The sequence below is a fragment of the Prionailurus viverrinus genome, chromosome B3 (assembly GCF_022837055.1).
Source record: "Prionailurus viverrinus isolate Anna chromosome B3, UM_Priviv_1.0, whole genome shotgun sequence".
Classification (NCBI taxonomy): domain Eukaryota; kingdom Metazoa; phylum Chordata; class Mammalia; order Carnivora; family Felidae; genus Prionailurus; species Prionailurus viverrinus.
In genome coordinates, this window is record NC_062566.1 from 52,849,440 (window position 1) to 52,872,127 (window position 22,688).

At 36.6% G+C, this 22,688-nt stretch overlaps 1 pseudogene; it reads left to right on the plus strand.

The window, feature by feature from the left end:
• The window catches only part of LOC125168051 (elongation factor 1-alpha 1-like), a 105,065-nt pseudogene extending 83,590 nt beyond the window's left edge, over positions 1 to 21,475 (plus strand).
• The last annotated feature ends 1,213 nt before the right edge of the window (positions 21,476 to 22,688 follow it).

Consider the following 22,688-nt stretch of genomic DNA (forward strand, 5'->3'; position numbering starts at 1 on the left):
GTGTTGGAGGACCAATAAAACTTGTTCAACCCCAGAGAGAACTCTAGAACATAGTCTTCAGCACTGTCCTGCTCTGAGCCCAAATGCCCAGGCCTTTATACTTTCACCTCAATCAGTCGTTTGGTATATGCTGCCTTGGGAAAGTTTTGCCCTTTGGCAAGGTGGGTTTTGCAAAGGAAGAACCCTGTAGGAGCTCACAGATGGAGCCTGTCTGATGACAGATGACACAACTAATCCTTCCTTAAAAGATTAAAAAATCCTCCTGGTGACGAAGAACTTTAAGCTGTGTATCTGACTGTTTGCTTTACCTTGAAGGAAATATGACCTGAGTTAAAGCTCTTTATTCTAAGATAACAAATTGGAATATTGGTGTAAAGGAGTTTCCGTGAAGCATCGATAGACCTCTTGGAATGGTCTCAAAATAGGAGCACCTTGTTTTTAGTGTCAACATTTATCAAAAGTCCTCCTTGGTAAGGAAGATTTTCAGCAATGAAGTGGACAAAGTGGATCTCTTTGTGAATGAATGTTGGTAAGCCTCATTCCATAGTCATTCCAACCTTTGTTCAATAGGCTCAAAAACAAAGTAACCTTGGTATCAAGGATGAAGTTTTGTAGGAACTCAACATTATGAAGCACACCTTTCCAAGGCTGACCTATTTACATCATTGGTGACTGATCAGTCGATAAGCAGCAGGAACCAACATTGAGTGACATTCTCTCCCAATATAGGATAATATCTCAGGGGAACCAGCCATCCAGTTGAACCTCAGTTACACTGGATCCTTATCATCAAGGAATAAATGACAATTGGATATTTTTATCTGGCGATGGTTTTGCATTCTCTGCTTACCATGTTTATAGCAGCATCAGCAACTGAGGAATCACAGAATGCCTTATTAAACACTGCAGTGAACTACAAACATACTTCTAACTAAGGAATACTCACTTTAAAAAGAGAGGCAAAGACAATGGGCTTATAACCACATTATTTAAAAGCATTTGGACATGTAAAATGATGGGATGGTCTATTAAAGACCCAGGCACTGTACCAGCAGCAAATTCTCTGAACTATATTCCAAAATATAATGCTAATTTTCCCATCACCAAAACAAACATATGGGTCTTGGAACCAAAGGATGGAAGTGGGAGAATCTCCTGTTAGTATTAGACCTAGTGTTGAACGACCCACTTGAGAATGTTTGCTTCCTTTGCCCTGTAACATTGGTGTTTAGTTCTCAATCTCTAGGGATGGGATGTTTCCAGCAGCACATGGAGCTCTTACCTTGGTTTGCTGCTGCAAAATGGGAAAGGAAATGGAATGTATAGGGCCTGTAGATTGCCCCATAATTCTCTTTCCAAGTGGTAAAATTTAATGGAAGATAATAGCAAATCTGTACAGGAGTGCCATAAAGCACCCAGATCCTTCCATGATAAGAGCTTGGTCAGAGAACCCTAACCAAGAGATGTGATGGCTGAAAGCAAAGGGCACACAGAACTGTTCATAAAAGAGGGAAATCATGACCAATTACTGCCTCTAAACCACCTTCAAAGATAAAAATCATGGCTCTTATCCATGCTTCTTTTTTTCTTCTGCATTTTATGCAATTAAAAATGTTAACTTATTTTTGTCTTTTTTTAAATCTCCCTTCCCCCACTATCTTGTATAGCTATGGTAGGTGGTGGTGAAACTTCCAATCTAGTCCATACATTACAGCTGCACCTGTGACAGAACTAAAGGAACTTTTGGCAACACCAAAAATTGTGAGTTTTACTCCTCTTGGGAAGGAAGGAAGAGTGCTTGTGGTAGTATAAGAGATTTTTGTATCATGCTAATAAAACACCTTTTTTTTTTAAGTTTAAGTGTTTCTACTATAACTGGTCGACGTGTTCCTAGAAACCCCACATCCTGGAAAATCGCTTATAAATGACTATAGAGCTTACCAGAAAAAGTAGATCAAGGCAAACATTTGAGGGTTGAGTTTGCTGATCTATGCAGACACAGGCAAAATATACAAAGAGGAGGCAGAATCACACAGTGAGCCCCTGTTGGGCAGAGCACATGCCCAGAATAAAACAGGAAGGAGAATGTGAATGGGCACCACGTATAATACTCTGCTCCTCCAGAGCTTTCTGTGTTCACCTGTGTTCACTAGTTGTTACTTGAGGGCACAAAATACTTGTATACTGAGAAAAATCATAAATGGACCAACACAACATCAGTGTTATATTGACATCATTCCCTTGTCAACAAATCTTGTAAGCTCATTTCTTTATAGACACACACATTATCAGAGTAGGCTGTATAAGTAAGGAAAGAAGAGTACACATTCATTTGAGGTAACCAAAAGGAGGGACTATAGTGAACATTTGTCACTGTGGTTGTCCTGTGTACCAACACCATTCTTAAATTTGGGGAATTCCATCATAGAAGCTGAAAATGTCAGAAATTCACTTCCTGGCTTCTCTTTTACCTCGACTTGGGCACCTAACCGAGGCTCACCAGTTTACAGACCCATAGGAGTTTTTAAACCAAAATGATTGATGCAAAGAAGCAGAGGCCAGGAGAAAGTCTTCCAGGTGATGATGACAGCAATTGCAATAAGATAAGGTCACCTGGAGTAGGCATCAGGGACAGAGGTGAAAGTGGCAGCTTCCAGTGCCTGTTCCCAGATGTGTTTCCAGGGCAAGCTGCAAACAGGGTCCAATGCTTGTGCCTGCAGCATAGACACCTTCACTGCTTCTATTATGGTGTCATTTTGGACCTTGTTTCTGACTGTCTAGACTTAACTCTGATTCTTTTGCTTTCTGGGTGATTTTTTTAGCTACTGCATGTCCTTTAATGAAATTCTTTACCTGCTTAACTAAGAGAGCGTAACTTTTGTAGCTTGTAACCAAGAGCCCTGACAGTCACAGTCAACTAGACTGTGAACAACTTAAGAAGAAGGACTCTGCCTCTTATCACAGAATCCAGAACGCATAACCCTGGACCTGGAAGGCAGGAAGTGCTCAATAAATGCTGCTTGTTGTGTGAATAAATGAAGAGATGTGGTTGTGAGAAATATATTTGCCTGAAAAATGAGATCCAAGTAATTAAAATAATAACAAATATATTAAAACTAGAACAGCATTAAGATGCTAATATGATCTTAATAGTAAATATTATAATTTTTACAATGTAAAAATTATAAATGGGAGCAATAAATATTATAAATGGGACCACTGCCATTTTATTTTAGATAATCAGTTCATGTTAGACTTGTATTAAGAAAAGAACACTTGATATCTATTCAGTTGTGTTTTTTTCCCCTGCCTGGTGCTAAGATAGTTGCCCTCATTATGCTCTCAGCTGCCTACTGTTTCCTGCTGCCAACACTGGAAATTTTTACTAATTATTCAGCCTATAACCCCCATCAACTGAAGAACAGTGACTCACTCCAAATTGTATAGCAGTTAGTGCAAAATATGGCTGGCATCAAAAGCTGTTAGTACTTCAACTCTGCCTCTGAGATTTCCAGAAAGGTAAAACAACTTTAAAAAAAAAATACAGGAATTCATGATAATAACAGAATGAAAAGAAAGTGAAGAAATTATGTATAAATTATTGAGAGTTGATATTTACATGCAGGATATCCTTGTCTTTTAAGTGTAATGATTGATAATTAAGCAAATTTCATCCAATATATCTAATGGCTCCAGCAGCCCTTCTCAGTATTCCAATCAGAAAAACTTGGATGCACGTTAAGAGGCCAGCTTCTCCGATATGTAGCCCAGAAGAGATCAAGGTAAAAAGACAAGGTTAATAGGGAATGTGAATGGAGTTGAGCTACAGGATATATGCTGACCTGCTCTTTTGCTCTGCAGTCAACAGCAGATGCCTAGATAGCCATTGATTAGCTTTTTGTTTCACAAAAAGGAAGTTGTTATTGTTACTGCTTTAATCTTGACAGCAGACAAATGAGAAATTATACATATTAGCAACACACTTTTCTCTAAACCTATTTCTTTCCTTTCAAAAAACAGGGGGGTAAAAGTGATGTAAAGGAGGAAATACATATATAAATACAATATTCATTTTAGGTCTGGATTCAAAATTTGAGCATCATTTTGTTCCCATCAGCCTAGGCTGAAAGGTGCTTTCGTTAAGCAATTTGCCAGGCCTCGTTCCACATGTAAATGTCTTAGATTGCTATCTATCTATGAAAAATAAAGAAACAAATGCAGGAAAAGGCCTACTGTCTCTGCAAATGGTTGACGATTTTCTACTACTCTTTTCCTTTTAAAATGTTCTCATCGAGCCAATTTCCATGCATTAACCTGGGAGAGCTATTACATTTGAACAGGTTCCATGCTGGCAAACTGCATTTTGGAATCACCAAGGGTCTCCTGATGCTTTATTATCAGCTGACTAAATTAGTCTCCTTGCCTATGGTTTTACACTTGGATGGGTAGATGCATTACCTCACACTCTTGAACTCTAGGAGTGTAATAGCCTCTGAGGAATAGCCCAGGGCTCATACTAGCAGTGAAATAGGCCTCAGGGTCCACTTATGCAGATTCTTGTACTGTGAGGATCTTCCCTGGATTTTGCTTGGTTCTTCAGATATGAAGGAATCTCAAGGAGGTGAATTAGTTTGAAATTCTTACTAGAAATCCAAGATCCCAACTCTAGCCTCTGTGTGCTTTGCTTGTAATGGTTTCCACCTGCAATTGTCTTCGGAGGAACAGCTTTGGGCTACTGGAGCAGATTTGTCTGCAGGTACAGAGAATCAGAAGTCCCCAGTACTTTGTATGGCCAACACCTCCCTTTTAGAAGAGGCCAACAACCAATTATTGACTTATGTGAGAGTATGAAAGTCTAGCCTCCTGGAGACAGAACAAACCTGAAGTATAATTTGTACTTCAGAACTCCCCATAGCATCGAACTGAGGCTTGAACCCTTATTTGGCTTTTTCCTCTTCCTTGTCTTGCTTCCCCTACTCTCTACATTCTTTTCTGAGAACACTTTTTAATACTTGTTCAGGAATCCTTGTCACAGGGCTTGCTTCTGAGGAATCTGACCCAATACACCTTATTGAGAAGTCAATACTTGCTTCTGCCTGAAGGAGACATAGTATTGGATTTGGAAGTGAAGAGGGAGAAGTAACTCCATGTCAAGAGGGACTTGTTCTGTATCAGAATGAACAACATGAGGAAAGGACCAGACTGGAGTCAGGGACTGGCATGATGATGTGTTGGAGTCCAATGAGGGAGAATGTTATGGCTGGATTAAAATACTGTATAAGGAAAGGGAGGAGGCGTCCCTTCACTTCATCTTTACGCTCCCTATAAGAGCGAGCTTCTTAAAAACAAAATTCCTCTACCCAGAAGTCATGATTTAATTTGTTTATTTCCCTCCCAGAAAACCTGAGAGATAAAATCATAAGTATGCATGTCAAGTTTAAAGATGTGCAAAATAAATCATTTTAGGAGATAGAGAGGAGAGAATTTTTTTCTGGCCCTCAATGCAATGTGGATTGCTCTCTACAGATGCACAGAGTGGACAGGTAAAAGGGATTCTAAAGGATCTGGGTGGAGCAAAGACTGGCTCTGGTACAGTAAGACATTCCTTCCCTGCTCCAGCCAGACCAGTTTGTTCTCTAAGATTCTTTGAGAGTTACTTTTTCTGCCTCTGAGACAGTGAATCTGTGCTTCTTTCTTTTGGATGTTCCTTGGTGCCTAGACTACTACTTTGCACATAGAATGAAAACATTTTTTCCCAAATGGTGTTGGACTTGGGCAAATTAAAACTCTTTAGATTTTCATCATGTACATACCTGAGAGTGAATGGTTAAGAAAAAAAGTGAATAAAATAACAAATAAACACAGTTATTGTTTAATCCTTAGCACGACATGCAAAGACCTTCATAATATGGCCCCAAGCTGCATTTCAAGCCTTCTGCTATTCTCCTCCACATACATAATTGGTTAGTCCTTTTGCTGATGTCTTTGCCACATTTCCAACACACTATACTATTTCACACTCTCATGCTTTGTTCTGCTGCTCCTTGAAATGCCCTTGTACTTTTTCTCTGCTCAATAAACTTTGCTTATATTTCAACACCTAACTCAAATTTCACATTCTTTATAAACTTATCCTACATTTTCAGGAAGTTTATCATTTTTGCCTCTGTTTTGATCATATTTGGAATATACCTTTAATATAGTGTTTAGACTGTTACCTTTAAATGCAAACAACAAGACCATGGGATTGTGGAGATATGTGTTTTTCATCTTTGTTTCTTCTCCCCACTGTAGTGCTTGGCATACTCCTAGCTCTCCATAAATAATCTATGGATTTTGAAATGAATTGAATAAATTTGGATTAATAAGGAAAAACCAAATTCCAAAAACTCTTGGATGATAAACTGACTTGAATTGTAGCTTAAATATAGGGTGGAACATTTTGAATTATTTGAGTAAGGGAATGAAAAACTGTTAAATGTCTGGTGAGATAATAAAACCATCACTATTTATTTGCTCTTGCCTCTAACCTCTCCTAACACCCAACCAGACTGTGCATTGGTTTCCAGTAGCATGAGCCAAGTGAGAGAATGCACATACTGGTCACTATAATTGTGATTAGTTTAAACATTTCTTATTTTATATATTCACCAACATATTTGAGAAGAGAAGTGGTTTCCAAAGAGCCTAATGGTCAAGAACAAGGAACTTAAAACGGAGATATTTGGATTAAAATACTGACATTACCAATTACAGCCATATAACTTTGGCAAAATTTTTTTTTCATTAGTGAAATAAGGCACTGTTTCATAAGCTGTTGTAAAGAATAGTGTTCTGACTCAAAAATTGGGTATTATAAATAGTAATATTATTGAGATTTTCTCTGACTCCCTTTCATTATGGAGTTTCCCCCCAGGATGCCCCATTCAAAATGTGCCAGCATTAAGTTATTCCATAGGTGGTTAAGAGGAGAATGGAAATTCCAGATTGAGGGACCCACCATGTGGAGGCATAAGAGCATGTGACATGTTTAGGCAATGAGTATCATGGCTGCTCTCTGATCCCATCCTCACCCATCTTCTCAGAGACTGAAGCACTGGCTAACCTAGGCTGGTACTCCTCAATCTCAATGTCTCTTTCAGATATTATGGGCTTTCTGGGCCTTGTTTAGCTATAAGAACAGTCTCAAGACACTGATTAGTTTTCAACTCCCTTTCTACTTTCTGCTGCATAGACCTGGCCATAGGTCCTCAGGCTCCCTGAGGCAGCAACATCCCTGCTGAATCTCTTTGTGACTTAGGTAATATCTAGGCACTTGTGACCACCATAGGATCATATGTATTTCTTTTAAAGACTATACTCTCAGTACAGAGTCTCATCTCTTCTATTTTGGATGTTGAGTATCTACAGAAATACTGCAATACATAGAATACTACAAAACATAGAATACATAATAGTACAAAACATAGCCAGGAATTTTCAAATGTGAGAGAATCTCTTGATTCAAACCACACTCTGGTAAAGTGAGTGATAGGGGCCCCAGATTTTCCCTGGAGGTTTATCTGTTTCTCAGACTCTTATGCATTAGGAAAGAAGGTTTAGCATTTCTTAAACTTTTACGTTCCTCTCTCCTTTTCATATATTTTCCATTAATATAAGGCTAAAGCTCTTGGTTGATGAGAAAACAGTCTTTCTCTCATTCCCGAGGCTCTCCTTTGTTTTATGCAAAATGTGTTTTTTATAAAAGCACAGCAACATGGTAGGGTGGTTTCACCTACTTCTGATCATAGAATTCACTTGTGATCATGGAGGTCCATGTGATTAATTGTTTCAACTCTTCTTCAGCATGCCCATCCTACACCACAGGGCTTGCACTTATCATTCCTAAAGAGGCCAACTTTACCTCCTACACTCCCCATCTGGGATCTCCAACTTCTCCTTGAGCAACATTGACGGTAACCCATCCTCCTCAGTTAATCACCCCTCTGGACACTCATTTCCTAATTTATCCTCTCTCTCTCTCTCTCTCTCTCTCTCTCTCTCTCTCTCACACACACACACACACACACACCTGCACCTTCATACAAACACAAATATCAACCACAAGGACTGACCCCCTGTATCGAATATGTTTCCCATTCTATCATAAGCATAGAGCAAGAGTCACAATACTTTTTTGTACATACAAAAAAATCTCTATACCGCTTGAAGTAATAATAAATGCATATTCAAAATCCATAGGGGTTATGGGGGTACATATGGAATAGTTGTATTATAACACATATGCAGCATTTCACTAAAAATTTAATCATTAGATATTTCTTTTTTGTTTGTTTATTTTTGAGAGAGAGAAAGAGAGCATGACTGGGGGAAGGGCAGAGAGACAGAGGGAGACACAGAATCCAAAGCAGGCTCCAGGCTCTGACCTGTCAGTGCAGAGCCCAATGTGGGGCTTGAACTCACGAACTGTGAGATTCAGGGAGTAACAAGAGATTCAGGGAGTTTATGTCAACAAATCCCTGAGGTGGCGTTTTTGTTGTTGTTGTTGTTGTTGTTGTTGTTGTTGTTGTTGTTTTCCTTTCCTCTCAAATTCTACAACTTGTCCAAATTTCCCCAATTGATTTGGTTGTTTACACCTAGAAGTACTTCATAATATTCAATGGAAATATTCCTAAAACTGAATTTACCTTCTTCACTCAGTCAGCTCTATTTATAACACTTCCATTTTCCTCAGTCATTCAGGCTTGAAAGATGACAATAATCTTTGGCTCACATCTATTCTTTATCATATCTGATCTATCACTGGTTAGTTATTCTTCCTAAATTTCTTTCAATATGAAATCCTTTCCATATTCCCAGTTCTGGGCTGTTCAAAATCCTCAACACCTTCTGCCTGAGAATTATAAACTCTATTAATGAGCCTACCATCCTCCATTGCTAATTCTTGCTACCCATCATTGACAAATAAAGCTTCCTGAAAGATCAGTTTCTTGGATGCCATTTCTCTGTTCAAAAATCTCCAGTGGTTCCCCAGTGCCTACTTGTTGAACAAGTAAGAATAACTGGTATCATTAAATTATTCTCCTATGACTCTGATTCAAACAAGCAAGAAATGGGAGTGCACGTAGTTTGGGTTTATCACAGGCACCTTGAGGTATCAATATGTTGCTAACATATTTAACTGTCTTCTAGAAGTAATTGGCCAAACAAGAAGAAAAATAAAAAAGAGTATGGGAGGCAGAGGAAAAGGCAGAGAAAAGAGAAGAAAAGAAAGAGAAGGAAGGAAGGTGGAAGAAGAAAGAAGGGATAGAAACAATAGATGAAAAGAAACTCACCTAAGAATAATACATAATTGCTTCTTTCCAGATTGCTTCTTTCTTTCAACATCTGGATTTCTCTTTTCATGTAAGGCTATTTTCTAATTAAAAAAAAAAAAGTTTGTTCTAAGTCCAGAAAAAAAGTAAAACTCATGAAACTAAAAAAAAAAAAAAACAAAAACAAAAAAAACAAAAAAACAAAAAACAAACACATGATTTGCTTTGATTTTTATGTTTTCTTAGAAGACATTAAACCAAGATAGCTCTCTCTTCCACTTTTCCAATTTAGAAAGGGAAACAGGAAAATATCTTTGTGACTTTCTCTCATAAAAGTCAGAACATCCTGTATATTTGAACCTTACATTGCTCAGATGTGGCACTTAAAATTTTTCTTCTTTTAAGATTTTTTTTCTGCCACCTTTGCTTATGTGTTGATCAGTATGCCAAAGAGAATATTGAGACTGAGAAAGAGTAGTCTATGTTTACGGTGCTTTACTGGCACAAGATATAGAAAATAAACATCTTTAAAACTGTCAAGCAAGTTTCTCAATTAATGTATGCTTTTAAGAGTGAATACTGAGACAAAACTGAGAAAATGAAATTAAGGATCAAAGTATCCTTCATCCAAAAATAATTCTGTTTTAAAGAGGAAGAAATAACAAGTAATAGCTGCTTCTAATTTTAATATTGAGCTTGGTTCTTTAAGTCACCCTGTAGAAAATCCATTGGGAAGTAGACCCTAATGTGAAGGAGTTGAGTTAAGGTCTTTTAATTAAATTTAAAGATTTTTCTACCCATGGGAAAGGGCATAATTAGCTGTTTTCTAATGCATTTGACCTGAAGATGCTTGAATCAGCAGATAATTGAATGTATTAAAAGAAGTCGCAAATTCTAATTATGAGACTTAGTTGTTGAAGTAGGAGGGAAAAAAAGTGATTCATTATTTATTCAAGAGAGTTTATACAAATGTAGAAGGGGTAGAGAAACAGGCAATTACCAACTGTCTCAGGCCGAAGACTGTGTATCTTCACAGGGTGACTCTTAGGAGGAGAATTGAGAATCAGGCAGTTCAGGACTTGAGTCTATTTTGTTATTTCCACACAAGATCTCAATCTGAATGCCAAATAAATCACCACTTATAGAGTGAAGTGCTCACAGTAGTAGAATGTACCAGCTGGACTGATGCCTGCATCACAGATTAACTCTGATATATTGGGCTTTGGTATGTTGCTGTGATGTTTCTGAGGGCACATGCATCCAAATCTATAGGCTAACAAGCTGTGCTCAGATGGAGTCCTACTGAATAAGTACTTGGGTCGTATGGTGCTTACAAAATTCGAGTAAGGCATAGTCTCCTTTTAAAGGAAAACAAGTTTTATAAACTCCAAGTGGGAAATTATTTAATTATTATATTACCTAAGTATTGATTCATGTTACAGCTATGAATTTAAATATATATTTTTACACTTACTAATTTGGGTACAATTTAAACAACAGTCTATAAAATAAATACAAGCAATGAACCAATAACAGTCAAATTAACAGAAATTAATGTGATGGATAATACTGTTTTGCTAAAAATGAATCTCTGCTCAAGACACAGGTATGGCATTGACTGCAAGGACACAGGTTCTATTGAGTTTGTTGTGCCTAAACTGTTGTGTGTCTTGTGGTGATTCAATTCTCCATCACTCTTCTTTATTTGAACTAATGCGAAACTGATCTTCTTCTTTCATGCCATGAAGGTATTTGGTTCCCACTGGCATCAATAAATCATTTAAGTCAACCATTTATCTCTCTTATTAGGTCATGTATAAATACTGGAGTAATACCAATCTGAATAAAACTAAAACAAACATAAATTCAGATGCTAAATATCCTGTGTAGTATGTTGCATTATTTTACTCTCTTAGCAGATCGAGAAAGTATCATTTCATTCCTCATGCATTCATGCATTCATTTATTCAACAAATAGTGCTTGCTATGTATTAGCTACTACAAATGGTGCTGAGTCTGCTGCTGACAAGGATGGCAATGGTGATGATGTTGATTGGTATTGCACAATCCTTGATCAAGAAAATAAAAAACCTTAAAATTAGATGTTCAGCGATAAACCATGTATTCAAAGCCCTATAATTTCAGGCTAGGTTAAAGTCATTAGAGAAGCGCATGAATATGGTTAAGAAGTTTGAAAATAGCAAAACACATCTCACTGGAATGAGAAATATGGCTCAAAATTAAAAATAATTATAACAGCAATAACATTGATGATGATGATGCTTTACACATGCTATTGTCTATCAGGTTCCAGTTACTGGTTCATCTTTACCTTATTTAATCTTCACAGCAACCTAATGAGATAGTTATTATTTTCATCATTTTATAGATAAGGTAATTGACACCCAAAAGCACACAGTGAATAGTGATAAAAGTAGGATTTTAACACAGGCAAAAAAATTCTAAAATGTGTTTATATTTCTGCATAAAACTTTGTATATGAATTGGACATTTTCCATTATTAACAAATATGAACTGAGCACATACAATATATTGGATAGCCTAGGATGCCAAGTTAAGTAGTTCACACAGTAATGATGTTTAATAAATTATACACACACACACACACACACACACACACACACAATCATAATAGTATGATGGTTAATTGTATGTGTCACATTGACTAGGTCACAGGGTTCCCAGATATTTGGTCAAACTATATTCTGAATGTTTCTGTGAGTTGAAGAACAGACCAAAAACTTGAAAGGCTTCCAGTTTACCCATAAAAATATTTGCTGAGTTCGACTGCTGAGGGGGAGTCTGGTTAGCTGTGCCAAGTTTTCTAGAGGAGTGAGTGAAATATTCTGCTATTGCATGGGGCTTGGCTTTCTTGAGAAATCCCACTGGTCCATCCCTAAAGACTTTCACCATATTTGAAGGCCCATTATGCAGAAAGCCAAAGAACTTGGATGAGAATCTCTGAAAGGCAGACCTACATTCCTGAAAGTCTTCAGGACTGACAGACATATTGGAAAGACTCCTAATACATATCCCATGAGGCACATGCCTAAAGAAGAAGATGAACAAGGATTAGACTAACCCTGCATCCAAGTTTTGACCCAGCTCAATTTCTTGTTGAGTTGAGATGATCTACCCCTCATCCTATCTGTGGAACACAGGAAGGGAGAAACTATCACTGGTGCAATATTACATCCCCAGATTCTCTAGGCTCTTTATAGTACATAATGTCCAGCACACAATTTTTTTTAAATTACAAATGAGAAGTCACTAGGAGATATCATAGAAACAGAAGAGAAATAACATCAAAACCATCATAAATAGACCCACATATGCTCTAGATATTGCAATTAACACAAAACAACTTGAAAATAGCTATGATTCATATGTTCAAAAAAATAGGACAAAGTGCACCTAATAAATGAAAGGGTCAAGAATCTCAACAAAAATTGGCACCCATAAAACTAATTGAGAGGATATTATGGAAATTAGAAATTTTTAAATATATATACCTGAATATAACTATATTAGAGGAGTTTAACAGCAGATAGCAGCCAGCAGGATTAGTAAAATGGAAAACATTGGGCAAATAAAATAGACACATGGGAACATGGCAAAGGCACTTATAGTTGGAATCCCAGAAGGAAAAAAAAAAGTGAAAGAATGAGGCAGAAACAATATTTGAAGAGACAGTCAGTGGCTATTTTCTAAACCTGATAAAAGGCATCAACCCAAGGAATTCCGGTGAGGAAAGACACAATTCAAAGGAGGAAAAACACAAAGGAAATCTCATCGAGGCATATCATAGTAACAATGCAGAATATCAAGGACAAAAAGGAAGTCCTAAGAAGTGACAGGAATTAAAACAAAAATTACTTTAAAAGTAGTAGCTATAAAAATGGCAACTAAATTCTCAACAGTACTGACGCACACCAGAAACAATAGAATAACATTTCTAAGTGCTAAAAAAAAAAAAAATAGCTGCCAACTTAAAATTCTATATGCAATAAAAATTTGTTTCAAAAAATAAAGGTAAAAGAAAGCCATTTTCAGATGAAAATCCAAGATAGATAGATATATATATATATATATATATATTTTTTTTTTTTCTAGAAGAAAGAAAAAAGAAACTAAAAGAAAATCTAAAGAGAGTTCTTCAAATAGAAAATCATCCCAGTTAAAATCTTGACAAGGTAAAAGACAAAGAAAAATATTATCAGCTCATTCTAAAGGAATGTTAACTATATAAAATTACAATGTCTTTTTCAGTTAAAACACAGGTAAAACTAAAATGCTAAATAAAAATTACTTAAAAGGCAAGAGGGAATAAATTGAGCTTAAAGGTCTTAAGGTTCAAGCAGTATCAGGATTGGGATAAAAGTAATAATTTGTTTTAGACTTTAATAAATCAAGAATGAATTATTATGTCTTGAATACCTACCAATATGATATAAAACTAGTTTGTGAATAGCAGTTAAAATGCTGATACCAACTATTTCATAATTTTAATATGACTGACAAAATATGAATGGTAATAGGTATAACAGGGCCCAGTCAGATGTCTGTTGGGCCTTAGATTATCAATTATATATTCAATTGTAGCTGAAAAGAATAAAATTTAAAGAGTTAAGGAAATTGCAGTATATATCATTGGAAATTATCTCTAAACCATAAGTTGTAATGAGATACTATGATGTTTTTAGCAATCTGGGAACAAAAGTACATCTCCTTTCAACATAAAGTCAACTTTCAATACTCAACTTGCATATGCACATTGAAGGATTCATAAAGAAAGCAGAGTACCTCTGGTAGCCAGGATCCCAAATACATAATGAAAATAATAAATATAAAATTTCATGAAAGGCAGTATGCCATGATACAATTATCAGGGAAATCTGCAAGAAACAGGTGGAATCAAAAGTAGGCCCTCGAATATGAATAATACATTTCATTTCTTGACAAATATGTGCTATGGAGAAGAGAACAAATGCATCTCCTAAATCTCTGGCTAGAAATGGAAAATGACATCTAATACTAATAATAAAGATCTGAATTTGGATATTTAACTACCTTGCTCACAGCAATATTAGTTTTTGAGAATGGAGAACTGGAAAGGATGAATGATGTGACTGAAGCTAATCTTGTTTGAAAAAGACACCTTCTTAAAGTTTCCTCTCACTTTATATTATGCCACAAGTAGGGGATACAAGTTGGGCAATCTACATGGATCCTTTCTCCTGAGAAGCAAGAACATGAGAGAATTGAATACCAATTTGCCCAGTTAAATGATTAAAAGAGTGAAAAAAGAAACCATGAAGAAGTCCTCAGGTATCAGAGCTGTCTTCATAAGATGGCTTTTTATTCTAATAAAATTTTGAGGGTTAATTATCGTACCTGACCTCCAAGATAAAACTAGAATTATTTTAAACGGTGATTATTAATATTGATGATGAGTAAGAAAGCATACAATTGTACTTAGGTGTCTTTATTTCATCCAGTCTTGTCCTTAAAGCACCATCACTATTCATTATAGATTGGTTCATGGTTCTAATATGTTGCTTTAACATGCAATTTTTTGTTGTGCAGTATAACCTTGGATTGCGAGTAACTTGTTCTGCAAGTGTTCCACAAGGCTAACAAACATTTCTAATAAATTTTAACGTGATAAATGAGCAATGTCTTGCAATACAAGTAGTACATGACACTGAATGTCACATGATCACAACTGAGCCAATGGTTCTTGAAATTTGCTTTGGTATACAAGTGTTTTGGATTACAAGCATGTTTCCATAAGGAATTAGGCTCACAAACCATGGTTTTACTGTATTTATAAAAATGGTAAATTAGAGGAAGCACATGTTCTTACACCAGTCTCAGTTAACCATGGCTGTAACCATAGTCATTCATTTGAACCATGAATTTATTGTAGAAGTATCACTGTGCAATTGTTGACGATTTCTCTAGATTGCATAAATAGTTTGTGGAGAGAAAAATGATTATATCTGTTTGCTTGGAAAACCCCAAACTATGAGGAAATATCCATTGTCCTTAATAATACAGTGCCAATGCTATGGCTGGATGTACAGCATGATAATATAAGTAATAGGTGACTATCCAAGGCTGCCGTGCCTTATAGGACCGGGGAAATAAATCTAGAGGTAAGATGTATGTTGCTCAGTCATATCCTCTAGGGAACATATAACAACTCCAGCATAATTATGCAGCGAGACTTGGAGTGGCAGCTATGGAATAACTAGCACTTCCATTTTCAACATTTGGCTATCTTTAAACTCAACTTTCTCTTGCACCAAATGTCTGAGAGTCTCTACAAAAAATGTTTAGCATATTTTCAACACAGTAACTTTACAAATACTTGATAATTTTAACTAAATTATAAACTTCAGATATACTTTGTAATTCCATGAAAACAGTGTTGCTCCTGAAACAAATCCTCCGTGGCTCTGAATCCCTAATTATATCTGGTTTTGTTTTAGATCTCAACTACATTTTTAAAAAACACTTTCATCATGTTTGAAGTGAAATAATTAATGAAATTTACACAAACACTATTCTCTGAGGCATTGCTAACCAATCACCAAGGACAGCATACGAAATGTTTCTTAGAAGTGGCATGACAGCACATCATTCTAAATTTGGTTACTCCCAGAGAGTCTAAAAGAACATTATCAAAAGATATGGCTCAATGATTATGTAGCCTCAAGTAACTGAATAATTAAGTTATGATTTAACCCAATAATATCATTGTCCTAATTTGCTATATATTGTGCAACTTTCCTTCCTACATGGAAGATATAAGGTGCATGAAACAAATCTGAAACAGTCTTCTCTAGAGCATACCATCCCAGACCACACACCCGGAAGTCCAATTCCACCCAAATTCAGTACTTATTCTAATAAGGTGAATCCTATATGCTGACATCCCTCATTAAAAATAGTCCTATAACTAAAGATCAATAAGCACATATGACAAATTACAAGATAGCCAAATAGTAATGCAGAGGTCAAATTATTAGAGTAAGTTATGGATATTTTAATATCAATACTCTTAGTTTTTTTGCTAGCCCTTGCACGTTATTAAATGATTATTTTATGGCCACCATGCTAACCCTAAATGTCCTGAAAAGTCTTTAAGAATTGGCACTTAGAACTCAATCAGTGATACCTGGAGTATCAGACAAACATAATGTTACCAGAGAAACGGGGTTCAAATATCAGGGGAAGCAACAGCAAAACTAAGTTTATATTGAGCCAATGGGCAGCTTCAATAGGGCTTAGATGTTGCTCCTACCCAAGCCCAAGATTGTCCCTAAAGTCTACCTGGGAGAGAATTAAGGAGACCCCATTGCCAAAGCTACAGAAATGCACCCGAGGGGAGTTAGGCAGTTGCAAGAACCAAGTCAATCAATTCTTCCCACTTTCAACTGATCCTATCCTCACCCCTTAGCCAGATGCCCTTCATAGTGCTCAATCTTTAGGTGAGGGTAGCAAGAAGTTATAACTGCATGACAGGAATAAAATTATTAATTATGAATTAAAATTCACAGCCTCACCTTCCTTCTCTCCTCCAGTTAGGAAAAATCCTGGCATTGCCTATTTGGCATTTCCTTCTTCTCTGATTTTAATCACAGAGGGGAAGAAATATATTAAGAAGAATGTTAAGAATGTGAGTAATGGAGGGGAGCCTGGGTGGCTCACTCAATTAAGCACCTAACTTCAGCTCAGGTCATGATCTCACAGTTTGTGGGTTGGAGGCCCACACTGGGCTCTGTGCTGACACCTCAGAGCCTAGAGCCTGCTTCGGATTCCGTGTCTCCCTCTCTCTCTGTCCCTCCCCCATTCACAGTCTGACTCTTTCTTTCTCAAAAATAAACAAACATTAAAAAAAATTTTTTTAACAATATAAGTAATGGAAAAAGAGGTTTTGGAGAGGTTGGGCATGTTTGAGAGGTAGAGAAGAAAATAAGGAATAGGGTATGGAAACAAGCAGCACTAGGGGTAAAGGATTGGATGTTCTTTCAAGTTCTGCAAGAAAGGAAGCAAGAAGTGACCACTGGAACTGTATGAAATTACTTTTGGTCACTTGACTGTGCTTTCTTGATTGTGACACCTCACCAGGACTGGAATTTTCAGGCATAGCCCAAAGCATTAGTGAAACAATGGGTGAGAAAGATAGGAGCAGGGCCTGATCAACAATCACAGGATTGGGTGGAGCCTATGAGACCTACTGAGGAGGAATAGATTAGATGGGGAATAGAACAAATATAATCAAAGACAAATCCAAGATTATGACCAGTATTCAGAAATTGTTCAGTTTTACATTTGGAGTGGGACAATAATTATACAAAAGTTTTCTACATTGTCCCCTCTTATACATCACTGAGATCATGGTATACCTTAAAATGAATACATAGCTTAATGTAGCTTTTTCTTTGTAAAGCTATTATTGAGCCAATGGTGAATCATAATCTACTGTCAGCTCCATGAATATAAGAGAACTGTCTATTTTTATAATTATCATTATATTATTATTAGCTATCCAAAACAAACTATTGTACACTATTGTGTACAAAGCTGTAACATAATAAGTGCTCAATAAGTATTTATTGAATAATCAGTAGTGTCTCAGAGTTGAAGAAAAAGATCAAATGGAAAAAACACAGCTTATTTTTTTCCTAGAAATTTTTACTTTTAATGTGTGCCACATGGGGTAAATCTGTTGTAAAGGTTACTGCATTTAATTGTGCATTATAGATATTATTATGTTAATTTCACAGGTAAGGAGACTGAGTCTCAGAGAGGTTAAAAAATTTGGTGAAAGTTCCAAATTAGGAAAGAGATGGAACTGCTTTCGAACCCAGGTCTGAGGACTCAAGAGCACAAAGTCTTAGCATTATACTATGTTGTTTCAAAACAAGAATTCAGTAGACCAAATTGAATGAAAATTTGGAGGAAAGAAACAGAAGCAGAATCCAAGAACAGGGTCTGAGTGGAAGGGTTATAGACGGAGTCCTAGAGCAATGAGAAAACATGAGATCATATCAGGGGCTGTCCCTGCCCTGAGTTAAAGATCAAATGAAACAGGCCTGTGACTACTAAGAAAATCTGCATTGTCATCACCATTCTTTTATCCATGTAATACTCGATCCTAGATTCCTCACGAAGAATGCACAATACCCCTGCCCCAATTTTCAGATCTGTGTAACCCAGCAACTTGAACATATCACATAGTATAATTTAAGGCATTAATTTTCCAAATAGTGCTTTATTGATTCAATGACCAAAATAAGTTTCCGAAAGTGCTTAACACACTCCATGGGAATAATTTGTTATACTGGAATAAAGTAGACCTTTCTAAATCAGCGTGACTTACAGATATACATACTTTGCATTTATATTACATGAGCCAAAAATGTCACATTACAGTTCACAGATGCTATTTACATAAACAAAGGGAATTGATGCCAATCAACTCCTACTAATGTACAATAAGCACAGAATAGCAAGAGGACAATGGCCTATATTCAGTAGCCCCCAAGCCAGTTGTAAAGAGGCACCAACTAAAGTGATAGGAAGTGATATCACTTCCTGTCTGCACACTATTCTGTTGTGCAGTTTCATCCATTTCCTGGGACCTCTCCTTGTAAGCTATGAGCCTTCTTTCTCCTGGCTACAATGCATCCTACACTTGATAACAAATTGCAGCTGTCCACTAGTTTATTACATCTTCTCAAAGACCAAAGCAAATCCATACTTGTGTAAATGTGCCTTTTTCTTGGTAGAAGTTGAAATTGGTTACACATAGTTAATCATACCATAGTGTCACCTCTACAGTCAGAAACTGTCATTAAGTATCTCCTTAGTCTGCTCCAAACTCAATAATCCCAATGAGTTCAGTGTTTCTCAATCAACCATCTAATCATTTTCATTTTTATTCTCATTTCCTCTGGACCCTATCCAAATTCTCTGTATCTCAGATAAATAATAGGAGTGAAATTAATCTCACCACAATAGCAGTTAAGACTAAAACCACGTGAACTATATTGGGAGAACCACTTATTTTTTCAATGCTTGCCTTTTAGAGCTTGATTTGAAATAGTGAGCACATGTTATTAACTTTGTCACCTCATAATCTAAGGCCTTATCAAACTATGTTTATAGAATCTGACTTAATAACACCAGCTCATATTCAAGTTCTACTCACTGCCCCAAAACAGTGTTCCGGATTTTTTTCCTGAGTGAATTATACTGAACATTATCAATTAAAATATTAGGCTTAATAATCTATCCAATTGCTAATGAAATTTTAATTTTAATTACTATCTATAGGATCCTAGTCTAAGTTGTACTGTCCACCTTGAAGTATGTGTGTGTGTATAAGAAAAAATGTCTAAGACTAGCCAATCGTAGAGTCATGAAATCTTAGAGGCAGAAGAACATTATGTTAGATTCTGTTCCTCCAGAGGCACCAGACTAGTTAAACCTTGATTTCCAGAAAAGGACAAGTAGATTCTGTGGTCTTATAGTATACATTCCATCTCATCTTCAAGAATGTGGATTCTAATGAGCTTGACGTTGATACTATAATGAGGAAATAATAAAAAATACAGTCAAAGATTATTCCAAAGATGCATCAAAGATATTCATCATGGAATTGAAGACAGAGTAAATAATTATGAATTATAAATTATAATTATGTAATTATAAATTATAAATTCCCTAAATAAAATTGCCAAAACTAAGTGTATGATTAAATGCTTCTACTGGAACCAGCCATTTTTAACTTAATTAACAAAGGGAAATAAATCCTCCATATATAATTTTAGTGTAGTTTTTTCTGCCATGAGTTTGCTGCTAGAAGACAGGTGCCATGAAAACTACTGCTAAATCTAAGCCAAATAGGGAAAGAAAAAACTCATATTAACATCAGCATCATTAGACATGTGATCCAGGCAAGTCCATGACTACTGGCCATCTGATCTACAAATGTGGGGAGACTGACAAAAAGAACATTGAAGAATTTGAGAAGGAGGCTGCTGACATGGGAGAGGGCTCCTTCAAGCATGCCTGGGTCTTGGATAAACTGAAAGCTGAATGTGAGCAAGGGATCACCATTGATATCTCCATGTGGAAATTTGAGACAGTATTATGTTTCCATCATTGATGCCTCAGGATATAGGGACTTTATCAAAAACATGATTAGAGGCACATCTCAGGCTGTGCCTAAAATTTTCATGCCCGATTGCTGCTGCTGGTATTGGTGAACTTGAAGCAAGTATATCCAAAAATGGGCAGGCCCGTAAGCATGCCCTTCTGGCTTACACACTAGCTATGAAACAACTAATTGTTGGTGTTAACAAAATGGATTCCACTGAACCACCCTTCGGCCAGAGAGGTATGGAGGAAATCATTAAGGAAGTCAGTATGTACATTAAGAAAACTGGTTGCAACCCAGACCCGGCAGTATTTGTGTCAATTTCTGTTTGGTATGGTGACAACATGCTGAAACCAAGTACAAACATGCCTTGGTTCAAGGGATGAAAAGTCATCAGTAAGATGGCATTGCCTGTGGGACAATAAGTGCTTGAAGCTCTGGATTGCATTCTGTCACCAAGTCATCCAGCTGACAAGCCTTGGGTTTGTTCTAGGATGTCCACCAAATTGGTGGTGTTGATACTATCCCTGTGAGACTGTTTGCAAACATGGCATTGTGGTCATTTTTGTTACCATCAGTGTTACAACTGAAGACAAGTCTGTTGAAATGTTCCATGAAGGTGGAGTGAAGCTCTTCTTCAGGACTGTGTGGACTTCGATGTCAAGAATGTGTCTGTGTCTGTCAAAGATGCTCATCATTGCAATTTGGATGGTGATAGCAAAAATGACCCACCAATGAACTAGCCGGTTTCACTGCTCGGGTGATTACCTTGAACCACCCACACCAAATCAGTGCTAGCAATGAACCTGTGCTGGAGTGTTGGTCATGCAGCTCACATTGCTTGCAAAGTTTACTGAGCTGAAGAATTGATCACCATTCTGGTAAGAAGCTGGAAGATGGCCTCAGATTTTTGAAACCTGGTGATGCTGTCATGATTGATACACTTCTTGGAAAGCTTGTATGTTGAGAGCTTCTCTATCTCCTCTGGGTCATTTGGCTGATTTTTTTAAGTGTTTATGTAATTTTGAGAGACAGAGAGAGAGCACAAGCCAGGGAGGGATAGAGAGAGAGAGAAGGATATGTAAAATCCAAAGCAGGCTCCAGGCTTTGAGCTGTCAGCACAGAGCCTGACACAGGGCTCAAACCCATGAACCACGAGATCATAACCCAAGCCGAAGTCAGACACTTAACCAACTGAGCTACCCAGGTGCTCCTAGCTAATTGTTATTTCCAACAGACCGTTGCTGTGGGTGTGTCATCAAATCAGTGGACAAGAAGGTTGTTGGGGCAGGTAAGATACCCAAGTCTTCTGATAAAAAACTCAGTAGGCTAAATGAATATTATCCCCAATACTTGCCACCCAGTCTTAATCAGTGGTGGAAGGTCTAGAACTGCTTGTCTCCATTGGCCAATTAAGTTTAATGGTAAATTCTGGTTAATAATAATAATGCAATGTAAAACTTTCATGGAGAAAAGAGGATGTTTTGTGGATCATTTGTTGTTGTTGTTGTTGTTGTTGTTGTTGTTTTCCTGTGGCAAATTTACATTACTAGTTTTTAAAATCAGTACTTTTTAATGGAAACGATTTGACCAAAAAATCTGTCACAGAATTTTAAGACCTATTAAAATAAAGCTGACTGAGAAAAAATTCTGGGTAAAAAGTGAAATACAAACTATAGATATAAGATCAGTCCCCCAAAGCAAAAGAAAATGAAGATAAGTAGATACTGTATAAATATCTACACATATAGAAATGTAGAAAAATGATTGAAGGTAATTGATAGCGGTAATTATCTCTTGATAGTTAAAGGTGATTTTTGTTTCTTCTTTTTCCTAAATTTCCCTGTTTTCATACGTGTGTGTGTGTGTGTGTGTGTGTGTGTGTGTGTGGTCTTTTTACCTTTTATTTTATTTGTTTGTTTTTTAATTTATTTTTTATTTGAGTATAGTTGACACACAATGTTACATAAATTTCAGGTGTATAATTTAGTGATTTGACAAATTTATGTATTATGCTATGTTCAGCACAAGTGTGGCTATTGGCTGTCCTGTTACATCACTATTACAAAATTATTGACTTTATTATTTATGCTGTGCCTTTTATTCCCTTGACATTCATTCCATAACTGGAAGCCTGTATCTTCCATGCCCCTTCACCCATTTGGCCCAACCCTAACCCT